Here is a 16,696-nt window from a genome sequence, read left to right on the forward strand (position 1 = left end):
CAATGAAAAATGCATGGGATTTGGAGTCAGGACATCTTTGAGACTCTGTTTACCTCCTATATATATAATTTGAGTAATTTCTTTAACACCTTTGAATCTTGGTTTCCTTATTATTAACAAGACAGTAGCAGTAATATTTGTCACTGGAACTTCTGTTGGTAAGAAATTAAATAATAAATGTAAATCATAAAGGCTAGTTTGCATTCTTATTAGCACTAACTTTATACAACTATTTTAAAATATTTTATATTTAATAAACTGTATTATTTTCTTCTGACTACATATAGAAACATCACACCTTTATAGAAAGTATTATTAAGTTCAAATATTAAAAGTAGAAGGAAGGAAGAGGAATGGAACTAATATTTCTGGAATACCCTGCCATGGCATCATGATGGAAAAGGTAGGGAATGCTTTATTTTCTAACTCCAACATAATGTACTATCTAACTCCCGTATAAGAGACAGGGCGTCTCCACATTATCACCTGTATAAGAGAAGGCAACTTAACTTTTTGGGGTTCTGAAATTGTAGAACAAAGAAGAGTTCCCCCAATATGGAGAAACTCTAGTTTTTCTTTACCACTTCCTTTCTGCACCATTTCTCCAAATTTTATTTTTTAATATATAAAGCATTATAAGTATATAGCTTACAAGTCTAATAAATGTGTTTCCACACAAATCTGCAAACCGATTTGTATATCAGAAGACTGCTATTCAAGTTTGAATTCAGGTGGATATTTAGCTGAAATGCCATGAGGGAAAAAAAAAAAGGACAAAGTAAAATCATCTTCATTGTGAATTTGAGATAATTACTTTTCAAAAATCACCGCAGCCCCAATCCAAGGAAGAGCCACAAGGTTTAATTGTGGGTGTGCTATTTACAGATTAATTAGGACATTTAACTTCATTTTTTATACCACAGAATTAATCCCATAAAAATTAGTGATCTCGAAGGAGTCAGTTGTCAACTCTGACAAGATCTCTTTGCCATAATCTATTAAAATGCTGCTTTTATCTTGTCTTGCCTGTGTCATATTTTATGGATTTTTTCATAAACACTGCCTATACTTCATAAATGTCTCAATTTTCTAGTCTATTAACATTACTTCAAAAGCAATTGATAAAAGAGTAGGGCATGCATGAAATAATACACCAATAATGTGAAGTGCTGGAGGCAAGAACAGTGGGTAGGATCTGCACAGCTTGTGAGCTGAAACAATGAAAGGATGTTTTATCTACTACAATAAAGAAGCAAATGATCATTTTTGATAGTAGAAAAAAGATTGCTAGTAATTGGGTAGATGAAAAATGGGTTATACAGAAAATACAGCATAGTTTGAAAGTGATAACTGAAATGAGAAAATAAATGTCCCCAAGTATATATTTACATTAGTGGAAACCTTTTCCCTTATGTTACCAAAGATTTGGTATTCCATTTGATTTGTCTTAGTTCTAGATATGATAGTTTTATTCTGTATATAAATATTTCCTTTTTATGCATATATTTTTACCAAACCTATATATGTATTTTATGTGTTGACTACAATAAATGTTGGAATTTGGGTTTTTAATCTTTTAAATTATATGCATATGATTAAAATTTAATTATATACATATAATTAAAATATATTTAATTAAATATATATTATATATATTTAATTATATATAATATATATATTATTTTTGAGATGGAATCTCATTCTGTTGCCCAGGCTGAAGTGTGGTGGCACTATCTCAGCTCACTGCAACCTCTACCTCCCGGGTTCAAGCAATTCTCCTGCCTCATTCTTCCAAATAGCTAAGATTATAGGCGCGTGCCACCACACCCAGCTAATTTTTTATATTTTTGGTAGAGACAGGGTTTCACCATGTTGGCAAGGCTGGTCTCCAACTCCTGACCTCAAGTGATCCCCCCACCTTGGGATTATAGGCATGAGCCACTGCACTCAGCCTAATTTTTTTATTCTAGTTTTTGAAGTTAGTTTAATTTTTCTTTTAATGTATAGATGATATGTCTATAGCATCTGCTTTAGATTTCTTCAGTGCTAATATGAGACCTAATATAATAAAATAAGAATCTTAATTTGGATTTGTACTACAAATTTAGTTGAACAAACTGACTTTTCAAAACTTATTTCATACTTATGTATTTAAATAAACTAAATGAAAAGCAAAGAGGACAACAGTCACTAAGCAAAATACAGAATTTCTGACTTTTCTTTCATTTTTTTTTTTTTTTTTTTTGAGACGGAGTTTCGCTCTTGTTACCCAGGCTGGAGTGCAATGGCGCGATCTCGGCTCACCGCAACCTCCGCCTCCTGGGTTCAGGCAATTCTCCTGCCTCAGCCTCCCGAGCAGCTGAGATTACAGGCACGCACCACCGTGCCCAGCTAATTTTTTGTAATTTTAGTAGAGACGGGGTTTCACCATGTTGACCAAGATGGTCTCGATCTGTTGACCTGGTGATCCACCCGCCTCGGCCTCCCAAAGTGCTGGGATTACAGGCTTTTTCTTTCATTTTTATTCTTCGTGTTTTACCACCTGACTTAGCTAAATGAAGCCAGATATTGTGTGAGCTTTCATTCTTAAGGCATCATGTTATAAATAGAGTGACTTTAGATCCAAGTATGTCTGCACAGTCCTGGTATTTTTCCATAATTAACAATACCTCCTTCTTTCACTCTCGTAAGTGTCCTGCCTTGGATGATAAAGTCACTGTTACCTATTAAAATATGTGATCAAATGAATATTGGAAGAAATGTTTGGACAATACATATGGTTTTATATTTCTCTAAACCTACATAGTACTATCTAAAATAATTAGTGTGATTTAGTATTGAGAAAGGTCCTTGGTTCTTGATTCATATAATTCCTTTTTTTTAACTTGTAAATAAGACCATTTTATTGTTGCTCAGATCAAGAAATACTCTCAGATAACTTGAGTGTGATTATTCACTTCTAATACTTGAAAAAATGATGATTTTTCTCATCCTTGATAGATGGTGATAGAATACATTGCTGAACTGTATTGATAGAATACATTGCTGAATAGTGGCACTCTGTAAAACAGGTAATGTAGTGGAGTAAAGCACAGGACTCAGCATAATGATGATGCCATATGTGCCTGTGAGCTTACAGGGGCACAGAAGATCATGATCAAGGGGATTCTTTAGTTCTCAAACGTTGCAAACAATATTTGAAACTCCCAGTCCTTGGTACTAACCTAAGGAAACAGTCAACAGAATTATGTAGGAAATCCAGATTTACCACATGGGGTGAAAGATAATACCCAACATAATAGTTTATTAATTTGACTTAATTCCCACTTCTCTGCCATTTGCCTTTTCCCACCTCAGGAAACAACATAAAAATTCACCCAGTTGCTCAAACCAAACACCTAGGCATTTTTCATGTTCCCTCTTTTGTCCATTACATCCTTCAACAAATGCTGTCTACTTCTACTCTGGCCACCTCCTCCATGATTTATTCTCAATGTAGTACTCAAAATGATTTTTTTGGGGGGGTTCTGGACTTTATCATGAATATTGGGTTTTACCAAAAACATCAGGGAAATGATTTATTAGCATAAGAATTATAAAAATAGGCAGCGGGTGGGCGGCATGTCTGCGGCAGGTGGGGAGACACCTGGGGACACGGGGGGAGAGGGCACTGCTGCTGCGGGTCGGTTCAGCTTCAGCCCGGAGCCCATGCTCAAGGACATCCGCCACCTCCATGCTGAGTTTGCTGCTGAATGAGACTGGGAACAGTTCCATCAGCCTCGGAACCTCCTCCTGGCCTTGGTCGGGGAAGCAGGGAAGCAGGCAGAACTCTTTCAGTGGAAAACTGATGGGGAGCCTGACCCCCAAGGCTGGTCCTCCAGGGAACGGGCTGCCCTTCAAGAGGAGCTTAGTGATGTCCTCATCTACCTGGTGGCATTAGCAGCCCGCTGCCATGTGGATCTGCCCCAAGCAGTGCTCTCCAAAATGGACATCAACCGGTGACACTACCCAGCCCATCTGGCCCGAAGCTCTTCCTGCAAGTATACAGAATTGCCCCAAGGGACCATCTCTGAAGACCAGGCCACGGGGCCTGCGGACCTTTCCTGTGATTCCACGGGCCAGGCCTCAACCTAGAAAGAAGGTCATAGGACTTGCAACTCAGGGCAGTGTCTGAAGAACAGAGGGTGGCTTGGCTCTGGAATCTTTTTCTAGTCTCATCCAAATAGATCATGGGCACGAGGCCTCCACTTCCTGAAGTCTGAAACTCAGCAGCTGCTAGAAGGTTCCCTCCTGATGTTTGCTCTCCCAGTAAAGTGGTTTTGAGTAATAACTTCTAGATTCTTCCTGGATGGCCAGGGAGGCTCTCTGTTTCAGCAGGTGATGGTGAGGGGACCAGGGTGCCTCTGAGCCCCATTCTCGTTTCCCTATTGTACCTTCTGCCTGTAGGGCAGAGAGATCTGGTTTCTAGAAAATTCCCAGTAGGATGTCATGTAAGTTCCTCCCTCTCCTTTTAGAGATTGAAGACTGTAAAAGTCCAGATGCTGGAGCCAGGCTGGCACCTACCACGGGGACAGTGACCTGCAGCTGGAACACATCAATCTGTACTACAACAAGGCTAGCAGTGGCAGGTGCATGGCCCATGCTGTGCTCGTGGATCTGGAGCCAGGCACCATGGACTCTCTGCGCTCAGGGCCCTTTGGGCAGATCTTCAGGCCAGACAACTTCATCTTTGGTCAGTGTGGGGCCCGGAACAACTGGGCCAAGGGGTACTACACAGAAGGCACGGAGCTGTTGGAGTCGGTGATGGATGTGAGAAAATAAGCTGAGAGCTGTGACTGCTGCAGGGTTTCCAGCTGACCCACCCCCTGGGTGGGGGGACTGGGTCTGGGATGGGTACCCTTCTCATGGGCAAAATTCACGAGGAGTACCCAGACAGGATCATAAACACATTCAGCATCCTGCCCTCGCCCAAGGTGTCAGACACCGTGGTGGAGCCCTACAATACCACCCTCTCTGTCCACCAGCTAATAGAAAATGCAGACGAGACGTTCTGCATCGATAATGAAGCCCTCTATAACATCTGTTCCAGGACCTTAAAACTGACCACACCCACCTACGGTGACCTGAATCACCTGGTGTCTGCTACCCTCAGTGGGGTCACCACGTGCCTGTGCTCCCCGGGCCAGCTGAATGCCGACCTGCGGAAGCTGGCCATGAACATGGTTCCATTTCCCTGGCTGCACTTCATGCCCGGCTTTGCCCCGCTGACCAGTCGGGGCAGCCAGCAATACCGGGCCCTGACCATGGCTGAGCTCACTCAGCAACTCTTCGATGCTAAGAACATGATGGCCGCCTGTGATCCCCATCATGGCCACTACCTAACCGTGGCTGCCATTTTCAGAGGTCGCATGTCCACAAGAGAGGTGAATGAGCAAATGTTCAACATTCAGAATAAGAACAGCAGCTACTTTGCTGAATGGGTCCCTCACAACGTGAAAACAGCCGTCTGTGACATCCCACTCCAGGGGCTAAAAATGTCGGCCACCTTCATTGGTGACAACACAGCGATCCAAGAGCTCTTTAAACATGTCTCAAACAGTTTACAGCTATGTTCAGGCGCAAGGCCTTCCTGCACTGGTACACAGGCAAGGGCATGGATGAGATGGAGTTCACCGAGGCCAAGAGCAACGTTAATGACCTGGTGTCAGAATACCAGCAATACCAGGATGCCATAGCTGAGGAGGAGTTTGAGGAGTGTGCTGAGGAGTAGGTAGCCTAGAAGCCTCCTTTTCTAGGTAAAGGGGGAAGCAGTGTGGATTCTTTAGTGTGTTCTGATAGCCATTGTCACTATGCACTTCTTTGAGTCTTTACATCTCCTCCTGCTGCATTTTAAAGCATTTTCATAGTAAATAGTTTGACCTAATAAAACACTTTCATAGCAAACAAAAAGAAGAAGAAGAAGAATATAAATCTGATTGCACAATTCAATAGCTCCCATTACAGTTAAAATAAAACCCAAGCGTCTCACTGTAGCCTATGAGAACTATGTGATTAAACCCTTGTCTGCCCCATCTCCTACCACTTTTTTATTTTTCACTGTGCTCCATCTCCCATTTTTTGCTCATTCAGCATGCCAACCTTGTTCTCACTTGCTGTTGCCCTTGCGTGGGTGGCCTAGGACAAATGATTTTCTTCCTAAATATTTGTGAAATCCATTCACTTTTTACCACCTCTGTGCTCACAGTCCTAGTACAAGCTCCCATTGTCACTTACCCAGACTGCCCTAGCAACTTCCTCACTGGTTTCTGCATGTTAACTTGGCTATCCAGTCAGGGCGATATTTTTTAAGTGCATATTTTATTGTGTTTAGCCCTTTGTGGAACCCTAGAACTAACTATATTCTAGGAGCTGAACATACAGCCCTGGCCTTGTAGAGTTTATGTTTTATTGGAACGACAGAGACAGCAGAGAAAGATGCATCCAAGAAGTCAGATTCAAATCCACTGACTGAATTACTTAAGTGTCTTACTAAAGTGGTCCTACTAAGGAACATGGTTGGTGCGGGAGAGGTGGACAAAGACTTGGAAGTTGAAACCAAAAAAGAATGTGACAAGTATGGCAAAGTTGGGAAATGTGTGATGTTTGAAATTCTCATGCCCCTGATAATGAAGCAGTATGGATATTTTTAGAATTTGAGAGAGTTATATCAGCAATTCAAGTGGTTGTTGACTTGAATGGGAGGTATTTTGGTGGACAGGTGGCAAATGCATGTTTCTACGATTTGGACAAATTTATGGTCTCGGTTTGGCAGAACAAGTTTGATTTTAAGAACTAGAGCGGGCCAGGTGCAGTGGCTCAAGCCTGTAATCCCAGCACTTTGGGAGGCCGAGGCGGGCGGATCACAAGGTCAAGAGATTGAGACCATCCTGGTCAACATGGTGAGACCCCGTCTCTACTAAAAATACAAAAAATTAGCTGGGCATGGTGGTGCGTGCCTGTAATCCCAGCTACTCAGGAGGCTGAGGCAGGAGAATTGCCTGAACCCAGGAGGCGGAGGTTGCGGTCAGCCGAGATCGCGCCATTGCACTCCAGCCTGGGTAACAAGAGCAAGACTCTGTCTCAAAAAAAAAAAAAGAACTAGAGCACAAGTCATCTCCGGTGATTCTTAAATGAACTGTAGGCTGAGAAAAGAAGGAAAAAGGTCACAGCCTCCATGGCTGTTACATACTGAGACTCTTGGAAGGACTTCTAAGATATATATTGATTGGTCCTTTTTTTATTTTGTGGTTTTTAAAAATATATTATAAAAATTTTTTAAAGAAAATGTTACAGGTAAGGTTGGAGAGATATGAGGCAGTAATAAGAGATAAAGAGCAGTGGATTTGGCATATATTCTAGAGGCAGAACTAACAGAGATTGCTGGTGATTGGTGATGGAAAGGTAGAAATTAAGGATGATACCTAGGTTTTTTCCTTGACCACCAAATAAATGGTAGTCTTACACATTGAAATAGAGAAGAGTAGGGAAGGGGCAGGTTTGTTAGTGGAGAGAAATCAAGTTTTTTTGATGGGGGTAAGGCGGATGGCTGGAGCAGGTTAAATTGACTGTATCTAGTAGATCACCAAGTATCAAGCAGGTAGATGATTGTGAGTCTAGAACTCAAGTGAAGGTCGGGGCTGTAGATACAAAATGGAAAATCATCGCATACAGATAGAGATTAAAGTCTAGGAACTGAATAAAGTCACCTATAGAGAAAAGGAGAAGTGAAGAGGAAAGAGGTCAAGTCCTATAGCACATTTAATAAGATCAGGCAATATCCTTACCAAAAAAATATGGTATCTCAGAAGAAGAAATGAGAGACTGGTGAAAAAAAAATAAAGAATTAGGTCATGGGACAAATGCTGCTCTGAATAGAATAAAAAGACAGGGACTGGCCTCAGAATTTGTCAAAATGAAAATTGTTGAGAACTTACAAGACTGTATTCAACCGATTGGTAGAAATAAAAACCTAAAGGTTTAAAAAGAAAAATAAGGGAGGGAAAAGAGTAGATACAGACCTCATTTTCAAGGAGCTTTGCTATAAAGGGGAACATAAAAAAGGCAGTTGACAGCAAAAATTGAGAACAAGGGGTTAAAAAATTGGTTTCAAGTTTGGAGTCCTTATAGCATATTGTTTATGTTAATGAGTATAATCCATGAAAAAGGATAAAACTGAAGACACAGGATAATGAAATCATAATTTCAGAATCTAAATCTTTGTGTTGGCAAGATGGGTTGGAACTTGAAGTAGGGTGATTAGTCTTAGGAACAGGGACAATTCTATTGTGATCCTAGTGAAGGTGCAGCACATGGTCTCATCAGGCTATAGACTTGGTATTGAGAAGGTGAAGTAAGAAATCAGGCCATCAGTTTAGAGAAGATGAAATAAAAAATGGTTGTGAGGAGAAAGAGAAAGTTAAAATACTAGGAAAATATAGTAAGATTGGGCAGCATTAAATGCCTGCTAGAAATTTATCATCATAAATGTAATGTAAAATCTGTCTCCAATTATGTGTTTTTCTCTAACAACATTCAGGAGCTTGAATAGTGGCACAACGTAGCTGGAGAGTTGAGTGTAGTTTTTGGGATTTTGACAAGAAAATATGACAGAGTAGCAAGGAGCATAGGAATTATGGGTATGATTAAAGTGATGGAGGCTGGAATCTGAGCCAAGCAAAGAAGGATATGAGCATATTGGGAGTGGTAGTGCTATAGTAAAAAGTGGTAGGGTCAATAAATTGGAGGTCTGAATGAAATATACACATTTTAGAGGAAGGGAGCTAGAATAAGTAGGCTTTACAATTAGAAGATGGTAGTTAGCAAATCTGCACTTAAAATCAGAATTTTGGAAGTAATGTGGTTATTGGTGATGACAAGGCCAAACAGCATTTCTAAAATTTTTTAAAATGGACATAGTAATATGATGTTTAATGCAACTCAATATGCACAATACCTATATGATATGTAATTGAAAAAACTATGAAATAATATTTACCTGATTTCATTCAATAAACTTTACCATTTTAAAATCTATTCTATCTTACTTAAAAGGAAAAAAATTGGTTATAACTGGTTATAAATTGATTTTTATTATTACTAATGGATCAAACTTTGCATTCTGAAAACACAGCTCTAGTGACCATAGGAATGATTGGTGTGGGGTGGAGGAAAGTGTTGTTGGTATTGTAGAATTCAGACACCTAAGAGTCCACAGTGTCAGATGGATTATCTACCTAGATGTGAAAGCCATCAGGGATGATGACAGGAGTAATGGCATGGAGGAGAACTATGAAAGTGGTGGTGTAGTCTGGTAGTGCTTTGTGCCTCTAAGAGACGGGAGATTTTAAAGAGCTAGAGAAGTCACATTACCTCCAGGTCCTAGAATGTGGGTGGGAAAGAAAAAGCAACTTTCATTTTGAAGTACCCAGAAAAAGATGCAGACTTAGAGTCCTGTCTTCACTGTGAGGAAAAAGTCAACAGAAAAAATTGTGGACATGGAGGGGTTTTGTTACTGAGAGATTCTGATTTCCATAGGGTCTAGGGAAAGGCTTTGGGAGGTCAGAGATGAATTAAATGAAAATGACTTGGGAGACTTAGACTGAAATTAAATGTGGGTCTGATTAGTTTTGATGGTAACACAAGGAAAAGGGGGTAGTGGCCCATATTAGCCTTCTTCACAGGCTTGGTTTCTGAGCTAGTTTGTAGAAGTGAGATGGTAGTGTGTTAGTGAAGGAAGAAGAGCCTCCCTGGGAGCAAGGTAGTGCCAGCAACTGCCCTTCAAATCTGAGGTAACCAACATGGCAACAGGAGGGAAAATTGGGGCTGTGAGGAAAGGCAATGTGACTGAGCCCCGTGAACTCACCATGCAGCAGGACCTGTACACATATCTCATCCTGTTCCTGGAAACTAACTAGCTGTTTGTCTTCTCTTTGATTTCTGCACAAGTCTCATAGCTTTAGGAAAACCTTCCCTGACTCCACTGGCCTCCCTGATCCAGTTCTTATAGCACTTGTACCTCATCTTTATCTCATAAGTCACAGCTGCAGTTTTATATCTATCTGTGGGATTGTTTTGTTAAGTTTGACTCCTTTGCTAGACTAGCCTCTATGCAAAGGGACTGTACCTCTTTTTGTTTACTATTGTATCTCAAGCACAGTATTTAGTATATAATAGGTGCACACAAAGTTAAATTTGTTGAATTAATAGGATCAGAGTTAGCAGATATTGAAGACAAAAAAAACGAAGGAAACTAAAGAGGACCAACAGGAGGTACTGTTGAAGTTAAAGTTGCAAGGAGCATTTCTTGTTCCAACTACTAAGTCTCCTTTTGAAGGTCTACAGCTCAATCCTCATGGACATGACCCAACTGATCTTGAAGGGACAATACTATGAACCTTCTGTCTGAAAGCAAAGAACTATTTAAAGACTACATTAATAATAACAGTAATCACAAGAGGGATATGAGATGGAAATTTAGGGGGAACAAGAAGTCTAAAGCAACTTCAAAGGGAACTCCTTTAAGAACCTAGTTCTAACTAAGGAAATAACAATTGTTACAGTTCTTCAAGGACTGAGGGACAGGATAGATCCAGGGGATAAAAGGTACACTTGGGTTGTGGGTGGAGTAGGAGGAGAGGGGGATAGGAGTGACATCACAGCATTTTTGAAGCAGGGAAACAACTGGCTCTATATGGAGTCAATTCAGGAACTAGGGCACTTTGAAGAGTGCGGCCATGGCCAAAGACAGTTTTGGAAAAAGGGCTGAGTTAGTCAAAGTTGGAGCAAACCATTGAACTGGCTGAGAGGTGAAACTCTCTCCCTACTGAATAGGACTTAGAGCCTAGAGATTGGAATGCCAATGGTTTTATGGTAACTGTGCCCCTTATGCTAACAAATGTCACCCAAGATAAATAAGACAATAGTACAGAGTTAGCTAATCTTGGAAAAGTCATAACAAAGTTGAAGAATCACCACTAGGGAAGATTTCATTCTGTTTCCATTTGAATTCTCCACCAGTCAGGAACACCATTACATTCCTTTCACACCCATTACCTCTGTGCGTTTACAGTGCATCCTCTTCCTTTGTCTTGTTAAGACCTGAATTTCAGAAGTGATTTTCCCCCTTGCTAGATCATCATTCAATAGCAGAATAGGACACCCCTGAGCAATCACTGAGTTTCGTCTTTCTGTCGCAAAGGAATTCAGTGACTCACCTCGAGCAACTACACTAACTCTCTCAGGCCAAGAGGGCACTGGTCAGCATTTTGGAGGAAGTAATTTACTAAATGATGCCCTTGTGGCCAAAAAGACTCAACACACATAAAAGGAGAAACCGTAGATCACTTCTCCTGCTCAGAGTGTTGGAAACAATTAGGATTAATTATGTGTTTTTGTGTGGAAGTGGTGATACGAATTTCAGTGGCATACAGGAAAAGGAGATAAGCCTATTTTTTAAAGAAAATAGTTCCGGTTTAGGTCCATTTTAGCTGCACAGTATCATTATGAGATATGAGAAAGAGATAACTAAATTATTCATATTATAATTTTATTTGTGCTCTATTCTTTATTTTTCCTGGAAAATGTCCCTATTTGTTATTAAAACTAGCATATTTTATAAAGAGATTTATGTTAATTACACAGAAAGCTGCCTTAGAATAGCAAATTCTATAGTGAATTTCAGAGTTTTTAAAATGTGTGATCTCTGTGCTGTAGGATATTTCTTGCTAATGGTTCATGCCATCTATATATCTAGTGATCTTTGAACCTTATGTTCATTATTATGGTTATAGCTATACCCAAATGGCAGCATATTATTAAAATATGAGATAATGATTGAAGAAACTAGATATAAGTATGCTTGTAAAGGAAAACAAACCTTCTAGGAGTAAGTTTTTAGAAGGCAAAATAATACCTTTAAAATGTTATACTCAAAGTAAACATATTACGACAGATGAGAAATGCCAGATTTTCAGTCAAAGAGGGGGAGAAACTGAAGTGAGTATCAAAAGCCATCTCAAAAAAGTTGCTCACTTTTAAAAAAAACTACATTTTTTTAAAAGTAGTAAGTTTCCCAGCATTTTTAATATGAATTTTCTGTTATTCAAATGAATAAATATAACATTATTTTCATTTTGGTACTTTCTAAAGTCCTGATCCTACCAATACGTGAATCATCACTAACTTTGCAGTATTGACTTTTAGCCCTGTAGGCCGACTTCTGTGTCAAGAAGGCCAGAAGCCTGAAAAAAATAATAAAGACTTATCCCAGTCACCAGTTGAACAAATTCTGTTATCATATTAGTCCTGAACATTTAGGGGGAAAAATAATATCAAATATTATCATACCAAGGTACAGAAATATCAGTCTCACAACAGAGACCCAGACGTGGAGGGCTAATGTTAAGCTAGATAGATGTCTTGCAGACTAACCAAGAGTAGATCAGACTGAATTTCTCTTTAGAAGAAGATATAGTTTTTATTGGTTAGGACCAGGTAGACAATTTACATTTGTGGTATGTTGTTAATGTAATAATAACTTAATAACATTATCAGGTGTCTGCATCAGGTTTACTTTGGGTATAGCTATAAAGATTACATTTTTAGCATGGTAACCTTTTTCCTAAATACTTCTCATCAAAAAAATATGAGAATGCTTTTTGAGATTACACAAACATTTAGATATTTGTATTGATAAATTTTTTACACAACTTCTCCTTTTAGGGCTCAGTTTTAAAAGCTCTCCTGAGAAATGAGGCAAAAGCATTTATATGAGGAAGCAAGAAGGCTGGAAATGAATTAAGTGTAAGAGGAATGGAGTGTCAGTAACTCAGGTCAGAAAAAAAAAGTGAGCAAAGAGAATGGAACAAAATAGCAAAAGAAAAGACCAGTGTGTGAAATTTCCAGTGTGTGAAACTGGAAATAAATAAGTGAGGACTATCTCAGAAAGGAAGAAAAATAAGACCCAGAAAAAAAAATGTATATATCTGAAGAAGGTACCTACCTGACAATATAATTTCCATTAATCTCTACCCACATACTCTTCTTCACATCTTTCTAGTCATTCATAAGCAGACAAAGTCGAACTATTTGCCTTAAGCCCTGAGATATCACATCATCTTTTGTAGCTAGATGCTGGAAGTAAATCCTGGAAATTGGGAGGAGGTGAGAACTTTAAGAGATTATGAGAAAATTTAAGCCATTTTTCTTCTAAGTTAGTGTTCATCTTCATAAGAATATCTTATCCAAATGAGTAGAAAATATGAAAGAAGAGCCAAAAATTAACAAATAACAGGTCTCTATAAAGACAACTTAGGAGTGCGACGCTGTGGAGTTTTGCCAAAACATAAAAATCTGCAGGTTAGGATGTTTGTCACTTTTGGTTTATGTGAGGCTTTTTATGTCAGCATGTATAATCTCAAGTAATTAATTATAATAGATTTTAGGAGGTAAAATAAATAATTTAACCTATCCCATTCTCGTATAGTTTCCAAGGATTCCCAAGGTAAATCAAATGTGTCTAAAAGAAACAATGTCCACCATGTAAGTTACTCACAGACAATAAGAGAAGTTGCTTATCTAGGCTCCAAAACCATTAGCCATCCCTTGTAATTTACCTGGATTGCTAACCAATGTTTAATGTATTTTTTCTACTTATTGTTGGTTTTCAGCTCATAGACATGTAGGTTTTTATTTTAAATAACTATCAAATTGTGAAACTTAACAAAAAAATGGCAGTGGGTGATTTTTCTGTAATCCTCCTGCATTAACTTCATTGAGTCTTAGGTTAATTTTTGGCTAATGGTTTTGGAGCCTAGGTAAGCAACTTTCCTTATTGCTGTAAGTGACATGGTGGATATTGTTTCTTTCAGGCATATTTTACTTGTGTTGGAAGTCGTTAATGTTAACTATATGAGAATGTGATAGGTTTAATTATTTATTTTGGCTTCTAAAATATATTATAATTAGTTACTTGAGATTATATGTGCTGACCAAAAAAAAGTATCATACAAACCAAAAGTGATAAACTTTCTAACCTAGTAACAAACAACTATGGCATGCACAAAGGGTGGATGCTTTAAGTGGCAGAGGGAGGGACGGAAGTGGGTAATTATTTGTAGCAATGCTTTTACTGTTGTTTGAAATGAGACAGACTAACAGTGGCAGCAGTCATTTTGCTGAATCAAAGTCCATGTTAGTCGCATTATACACTGCCACAAAAGGTTGTTAAGGCTGGTATTAGCATGTACCACTGAGGACATTGGAAGGACTCGATCTGTCACACTAAATCGCCTTCTTGCCCTCAACCATTGAAGTCTCCAGCTCCTCTGACATGTTCTTTCATTAATGGCCTGGCCTTGACAACTGATCCTAATTGCCTCTGAACCGCACTTCATGTATTATTGGTGTCTGCCTGCCCTGGTTCATGTCAACAAGCCACAGCATGTGCAGGGTGTGCCCAGTGCCTTTGCAGAAATGATGTTCACATCGTCATATTCCTCTGAGGGGACTGGGTCTCATTGGGAGTAAAGTAGAAAGCTAAAGATCTTCCTGTCTCTTCTTTGTAATACCTTAATGTTGATTTGTGCTGTGTACATATTAAGCTTATCTAAGGACTCACTAAAACATTAAACCAATTATGCAACACTGCATTAAGGCACAGATGTAAATGCTGACTTAAATTTGCCCTTGTTTTAGTAAGTGCTAAAATGTGAGTTCATTGCAAAACCTTTTCAACTTTAGTTAGTATGGTTTACATTCCTTTTCAAATTTAGTGTGGTTTACTTTTACTTTGATTATGCATAACAATTTCAATTTGATGTATGATAATGGCCAAAAGAGCCTACAATATAGTTTCCAGGTAGAAATGTGCATTAGACCAGAACTCCCAAAAGTAAATTATTGAAGGTTTGAATAGGATATTTTAGTCTTAACGTTTATCAGCCGATTTATATTTACTACATTTTCTAAAAGTAGCTAAAATAATCAATTTTAATGCATTACATGTATTTTAAACCTTTATTTTGTTCTGACATTTCAGGAAACATTCATAAAGGACAAAACAGTTTAGATACATTTTAATTTATAAGATGAGTTATTTACTTACAGCAAAATACTTTAGATCTAAAATGTAACATTAGAAATGCTCAAGATATTTACCTCTTTTTCTGAAAATGTCTCTGAGATTTAAAATTTGCCTCATTCCTGTGACATTTTTTTACAATCACATCTCTGAACAATAATATGAAATTCTTTCAATCTTTTCATCCTTTTTTATTTATTGACGGCAGTTTTCTGGTGAGCCTTTTAAGCATGCAAGTTCTACCCGTGATCATAAAAAATAAATCACAGAAGCTCTTCGGTGCTAGGTATCATTTAGCCTAATCTAGACAGTGACATTTGGGCCACTAACAGCATAATCATGGTTATTGCTACAAATTGCTCCATGTTTGAGTTTTAATGTTATAAGTAAATTATGCCATCGGATAAAATATATGTTTCTTTGGGAATTAAACATGTTTATTTCAGCAATGTGGCCATGTAATAGCACAGAAACCTAAAGCTTGTTTCATGCAGTAATACTGCCACCTTCTGAAGCCCAAAGGAATTGTTCTCAAGGTTAGCTGTTTTAAGAGATTTCTCAGGTGGCCATTCGTAGTGATCCAGCAGCCAGAAACTTCTAAGTTTAGAAACTGTCTGGTTTTTATCATAGAAGTGATAAGTTTGATTTTAACTCTTAATTTTAAATAAGTAAAATGAATACCGGTATCCAACAGTCAGTAAAAATACTGTTTCCTGTTTTCATTTTACCCCCAAAAGCCTTATTTTCTGGACTTTAGAACTATCATTTTTGGTGATATATAGTTTCCTGTTAAAAAGCTCTGTTGATATAAAGCTAATTCTGGTATAGAAGTTACACAGCAAGAGCGATTGCCTAGCAGAAGTGGGGCAGTGGTGGCCACAGCTGGGATTGTGAGATGGGGATGGCAAATGTTTTCCTATCATTCAATCAGACAGTATGCCCTTCAGCAGAACAACAAGCCCTCCTGATTCTTTAGAATTAGTGAGATTAGCATGAAGCACATAATGCAGGATGATGGGATTTGTCATAATTTGCATTGTCCTGGAAAAATGCGGGTTGATAGAGCGATGCATCTTGGAGCATGTCATGTCCCACGGGCAGGTCACAGAGGAAGCTTGGCAGAAATAATTTTGTGATATGTGCATCAGTTGCAAATGCTTCATAAGTAATTTGTCAAAATAAAATAAATAGGAGGAGGTTAGGAAGGTAGAAAAAGTAGGGTCACTGTAAAAGCATCTTAAAAAAATTAGATATGCCATCCTCAAATATCAAATTTTTAGTGATTACATGAAAATACATACAATGAAAGACTAGTCTTATTCTCCTTTCGGTTTTAAATTTCCAAAGCCTTACTGGTAAATCTTTACCTTTTCCATGGTCTAAAAGTAAAATCTTAGAAAACACATGTGTGTTTCTGCAAAGTTTATTTATGAAAGCCCCTTATAGAAATTATCAAATATAGCCACATTAGGAAAGGTTTTCTGAGAGTTTGCATCTGACCTTGATAATGTTCCCAAACTACAGATAGGAAAGGATAATCAGTGTAGTTGACAAAACTGACGTGACAGTGTTACTTAT

At 38.4% G+C, this 16,696-nt stretch overlaps 1 long non-coding RNA gene and 2 pseudogenes across 3 annotated transcripts in view; all 3 read left to right on the forward strand.

The window, feature by feature from the left end:
* LOC144577358 (uncharacterized) overlaps positions 1 to 16,696 on the forward strand; it is a 282,043-nt gene that overhangs the window by 12,109 nt on the left and 253,238 nt on the right. For all 3 annotated transcript variants that reach the window (XR_013521050.1, XR_013521051.1, XR_013521052.1), the window contains one exon: positions 288 to 403. This is a non-coding gene — a long non-coding RNA (uncharacterized LOC144577358). The remainder of the gene's footprint in view (positions 1 to 287; positions 404 to 16,696) is intronic.
* Positions 3,622 to 4,476, forward strand: LOC100395609 (dCTP pyrophosphatase 1 pseudogene; annotated as a pseudogene).
* On the forward strand, positions 4,672 to 15,191 carry LOC128928785 (tubulin beta-8 chain pseudogene; annotated as a pseudogene).

The sequence above is a fragment of the Callithrix jacchus genome, chromosome 8 (assembly GCF_049354715.1).
Source record: "Callithrix jacchus isolate 240 chromosome 8, calJac240_pri, whole genome shotgun sequence".
Classification (NCBI taxonomy): domain Eukaryota; kingdom Metazoa; phylum Chordata; class Mammalia; order Primates; family Cebidae; genus Callithrix; species Callithrix jacchus.